The sequence below is a fragment of the Haliotis rufescens genome, unplaced genomic scaffold (genome assembly GCF_023055435.1).
Source record: "Haliotis rufescens isolate VD_foot unplaced genomic scaffold, xgHalRufe1.0.p SCAF_2, whole genome shotgun sequence".
Lineage (NCBI taxonomy): Eukaryota > Metazoa > Mollusca > Gastropoda > Lepetellida > Haliotidae > Haliotis > Haliotis rufescens.
In genome coordinates, this window is record NW_025963890.1 from 4,774,686 (window position 1) to 4,781,025 (window position 6,340).

A 6,340-nucleotide genomic window follows, 5' to 3' on the forward strand; every position below is an offset into this window, starting at 1 on the left:
TCGCCCTTATCTGAGATACCCGCGTCTCAGTGGAATCAACATAGTGATTTATGCATTGGCAGATTCCACTCGCTGTTGGAGCTATACACCTGTTGCAAAGAGCGTCTTGTGAAATCCCCCATATTGTTTTATTACGGGATATTGCTATACCAGCGACCCGCCAATGCCCGAGCAGAGCCTCTTGATGTGCTTGTCCGAGGGCGTAGAGCACCTAGTATCCCCTCGTCTCTCATGTGGTCAGCATATGACAGCCAGCGTTGACAGGGAACAGTTTTGCCGACAATTATTCGCGAAATGATCAAAAGGGAAATTCGATTTTGAAATTGAATCTCGCAATTAGGCGGTACTTGCATCTACTATTACGGCACACAAATACCTTTCTTTCGCCCCCCTGACAAATGTAGGACTCCGCCCTCCCTTGTAATATATTCGACCTCCGCACTTGTTCACCCTCTTACACACATGGATATACATTTTTATCGTTCTTGGGTCGCCGTATTTATCATCTTTCTCACAAGAAGGTCGTGACCTCACCACCTTCAAGGAATATTTAATACTTTTTGTGTTGACATTTTTAGTACTTGTATTAAAACAGATTCACATAAATGAGAAGTATACGTGATTAAAGGGTATTTATATTTAGGACATGCTTTGTTAACGTTCAAGAAATAAAGGGCTGTTTGTTTCATACAAGCCCAAGCATGTGGCAGTAATGTTAACTCGATTTGTAGTGATTAAACTTTAAACGTTTATATCTATAACGTGTTTATTGATGAATAAAGTCAGCTGCAAGCCTCGTGCCAATTTCAACATAAGGATTCAGTGTATACGATAACAATTCAACATGGAAAAGGAAAGACGTGTCTTCAATGGTTTGCAAACATAAGCACTGGTAAGTTAGAATCAAATAGTTAACTTACGTTTTCAAATATCTGTAGCATACAAGATAAACAAAATTATCAATGAATAAAAAAACATTTTTTGACGTTATAGTAATCTCCAGCTCAAAGCATTCGTGAGTTTCTTTAAAAGAGTTCCTGTTGATGACATTTCCAAATTTGACGCATCAGTTAGCAAAATGCTGTCTGGTGCCATTCCCTATTTGACTTTTACCCTATGTTTTCCTGTGTTTCCGGTGAACAAGTGTCTTGTCTTTGCATGTGTTTGTGATGGGTGTAACCGTTTGGGCACCTGCATTTAGAAGAGATTTCCTGTGATAATGGAAAGGGATTTGTCGCCTTAACTTACTAAAAACTAAATTGTCAAAACATGTATAATGTTCATTTATAATTGTGTATATTTCAGTCACCGTGATATACCTGGAATATTGTTGAATGCGGCGTTACACCACATTCTGTTGCGTTTATGTAGATATCATGCTGGCAAAAGGATTATGTTGATGAACGCACCATACACACATAATACACACACATTAACTCACTGAGTAGCATATACATCAAACATACACGTCACCAACACACACACACACACACACACACACACACACACACACACACACACACACACACACACACACACACACACACACACACACTAATGAGCAGATATACGTTACCATAACACAGACATATTATTGAAACATAGACAAGAAATTTATTGAACTGTTAACAATTTAAACAATGGTGCTGAAAACCTTTCCTTAATGTCTTGCAAGTGCTGTATGTCAAGTAACATATTCATTATGAAGTACGCACCAATACCTAAATGTGCCAAGCAGAACGTGTCCGCGATTTGAACTCCTTTTGAAATTATGTACGCTTTGATTCTTTGACGGGTATAGAAAACTCTCAATTTAGAAATTGTTATGTTGAGCATGAAGTATGCTACTTCATATCCATCCCGCTCTGGACGTTTATTTTCACAAATGAAAACTGTTTTGTTTATTACCGAAAACGTACCTTTAATGATTTTTTCACCTTTTCGTAGCGATTCAAAAACACGTGTATATGATATGGTCGTAATCGATGTAGCAGAGATTTCTTAAAATAAAGGAAAGGGTTTTGTCGGTTATATTTGTATCACGCTGTATTCATTATAATAAATAATAGTTCAACTTTCCCCACCACGACTTGAAGTAAATTATAATCATATACTAGCAGTGATGTTAATTATTAGTAAAATAATGACAACATACCATAATTTACACTTTCTTTCTTCAGGTATGATATTGAAGAGCTAAAACCATATCTGTGATATTCATAATTAGTTTTAACATACGCTGTATTCCATCGTATTGATGAATATGTACATCATGGACATGCTGACATTGCGGAAAAGCATATACTTCAGAAAATTATTCAGGTTCTTCAAGTCAGTTTGGCAGTTTTCAGCTGCCTATGTGTTACTTCTTTAGTCAGTAAAGACTGTGTTACTTTAAAAAACAACGAAATATAATTTGCTCTCTCCCAGACCTCCGGTGATGACAAGCTGCACACAGACCCTCGTGTAGGTTTTCAAGTTAAAACAGAACAACAAAACTTGAATTATGTTAACATGTTATATTATTTACCTCATCCCCAGTAATATATCCAATGTTACAGATGTGACGAATGTGTGCTTAACCTCCCTAATGCATGTGTCCTCTGTGGCTTTAAATGCATCATAAAAATACAGGTCATAATCTACACCCAGATAACACCGTGGCTAAAAACAGTTGATAGACAATGCAGTTGCTGATCGACTTTAATACTGATTTTCAGGATGACACAATCGCGGCTTTAAAATTTGTTAATCCCCGCGGATTGAAAAATATTTTAAACAAACATAATTTAAACAGCATTTGCCATTAACATGTCTTAAACACACAGTACCCCATGATGCAGCACTGGCTGAGATGTTACATGGGACATTAACATGATGTCCCCGCTTGCTCTTCTGTCTCCTGATAATACACTTACGTGTGGTGTGCACCAAGGTTGTTCTTTGTCTCCCCGCTTCATTTACCTTCCAGTATCACTGTAGATAATTCAAGATGTAATTGGAGTCAAAAACGTTAGGCCAGAACATGGTAGACACGGTATTTCGTTTGTGGAAGGAAACTCGACTCGTCGAATCACAGTATTTGCAACAAGTTTTATCTTTAATGGGAAAACAAGTCCTTTCGAGTTCTGATGGAACTTTCTCCTGGGACACGATATATAGGGGTTCCAGAGCTGTTCCAGGGCTGTTTGCGTGTGCTCCCCCTCCCCCCGTGTTTTCACTGAGGTAATAAACTAAACTTTAATTCCTAGAGGTGTACTGTGAATAAAAACATGGCGATACACTCAGCAATGGGTTCAGCGGATAGGGACACACACGTCGGGACTAGTTGAGCGCCCGGCTTCAAGAGGCAAGATTTAACATGCTTTTTTTGGATTGCAATTATTCGGGAAACTGGCTTAGAGAATGCCAGTGATTTTTGGTTAGGATTTAATGTTTATTTGCCAAGAAACCTTATCTACTTATTTTTGTAGTCGACGATTGACACCTACATAGGTGTTCTATTTCTGTAGGTTTTATCCCGTGCGTGTCATTTAGCTGTTTGACATCTTTTTTTTGTATAAGGTTAAATCACCAAAATGAAAATATACATATCCGGGTAAGAAGTAAACAAAACATTAATTTCCCTTCAATAATTGTTTTCTTACGTGAAATAGATTTGGCAACTGCTTTCTTACATTAAATGACACTGTTTCTAATGGAACTCTCAAACTTTTTGTTAAGATCGATATCATTTTCTTTACACCATTCGGCCAGATATATTTCTATTTTTTTAATTTTGAAAACAAACAATTTAGTATCAATAGATTTTAACTCACACAAACACTCAAGAAAGTATACTTATACTAAACTGCCGAGCAAAAGAAAATAAACACTTGAAAACTGAATTGGCCAAAAACTTACAAATGTTATCAAAACGTGTCTAGGCTGAAAACAATCGCCAAACACTGCAAACTAAGGTCCAGAACACAATTTTAATACCTGTATCAAATACATCACCAAGGGATAGCCATTTCATGTTTGTTTCATTGTTAGCCACCATCAAAGACAGGTGTATACTTTCTTCTGCCCCTCTGATAATATTATTCATGTGACATGCACCAGTCAAAGTATGAAGCATAAACCCCAAAGCAAATGTTCCGGAGAAAGAAATGTACAGAGAATGCATACCTTGCCGCAGACCACGTCCGTGGTCGACTGGACAGAGCGTCTGCCGGGTGTGCGGATAGTCGGTGGTTTACACACATGCATGCACGCATCTCAGTCAAAGGCTTGAGAAATGTCCAAACAAATAGTTGCTTTTATGAACAAAGCGAGAACACGTTTCCATATTCAAATAATTATCATATCATTGTTGACTTAAGTGTAAAACGGTAATGAAATAAATTATCTGACACCAGAGATGAACTTTGATGTACAATGAACATACTACAATTTGCTAATGCGTTGCTCTTTTTTATGTAAAAGTCAATAACGAAATATAATTTTACGTTCAGGTGAATTGTCAGTCCCCGGACCCTTGAGAATGCCAAGGATCCTGAAATTAAGTATTGTCCTGGGTCCCATTTCTGATTATATTATATTTTCTGGTATACATGAATATTGCTGCTGTTATTGAGCGCTTGGTGTTGAACGGTTGCTGTTGTTCCAGTGATGCACACATGTAACCAAACAATGTTAAATAATGAAGTCTGTACAGTAGACAGTATGCGACACGACAATCCTGATACGATAACATGGTGTCATCTCACAAGTATTACCAGGTTACAGATTGTCACGGTAATCTACCAAACGCGGTCTGTTTTATTACCAGTATGTGGTGAGACAGATGGGATGACCGCACAATATCCCGTCATACCATCGTGAGTTTACATATGTATCAACACTGCTTCGTGTAAATCAATAACTCCCATGCATGCTTATTGTACAGTTATATAACGGATTTCTTGATAACCTACATAAGTGGAGGACCAGCGCCTTCTTGGCTTATGATACAATATCAATACAATTTATTCAAAATGTGGGCCTCTCAGCCCATAATTCTCAATACAAACAGTTTAAGTAATAGATAACTATACATTATCGTAATGCCATTACAAATGCGCATAAATAAAATACTACATACTTCTAACCTCTCGGCAATAACCGGTCCTGAATGATTGTATTACATAATGTTTTAATTTATAGATATATCTATAAATTCAAGTGGCTTAAAGTGATATGCTGTGTTTAAAACAGCATTCATAAATATAAAGTGATATGCTGTGTTTAAAACAGCATTCATAAATATGAAAGTTTTAAGAAATTCATCCTCAGAAAATTCATTCAAAAACGTTTATCTATACAGCTCTTCCTTTTGGTATAGATAAAATATTTAAAAACTCCTACTTTCCGAACTCCCTTTTCTCTGTTACACATGTTTAATACAATATTGATACTTAAGCAAATATTAGGTGGCTGTAGATATTTCTCTCTGTAACTGTTATACATCGGAGAAACAAATGGAAAATGTTTGTCATCTTCCACAGCGGAGATATCTCTTGTAGAATGACAGTAGCGACAAAGTCGCCCTTCTCTAGGAATATTTCCCACCTGCTTGTCTCCATCTTCAGTCTGGCATACGTAAGAACTTCGTCCAACATGTGAGGCACTTTTTAACATGAGTCACTGCTGGTAGTCCACGTCCCATCTCCCCCAACACTGTCTCATTACTAGCTTACACAATTTGTCTTCAAAAGTAAAAAGGAATTCTCTCAACATTCTCTGTGTATTGAAATCCCCATATTTCAGCTCCATAGCTTAACATATGTACCACCATACTGTCTACTCCTTGATAATGTAGTAGTAACGATCACTTCGAGTTGCTTGTACTTTAGAACTATTTGTAACATACCGTTATAATACCATTTCTCTGGCATGTTTTAAAGTTCCTCCCCTGCCTTATGTTTGTTACGATGATCAGATGAATGGATTAACTTGCTTTTAACCTTCATCGGTTAAAGTAACTGCAAATATTTATTATTTATTAAACGAGTAAAGGTGTGTAAAATAAATAATTGACGCAATATGATATTGTATATTTTTTCAATGCTGGATACCGTGCGCAAAGATAAAATTAATATATTCTTCGAAGGCCGAACAGTAGTAACCGTGAGAAAATATATACTATATGGACATGACAAGGTTAATTGTATATACATGTGCATATTGCTGACAATGGGTGTCTGCATGTTAAATATCATGATATAAGCAGTTCTTATTCATAATTTCGTAGTTAAAAGAGGCGTTAAACTCAACTCACTCACTCACTCATAATTTCGTATCATGAGAACTGTTATTG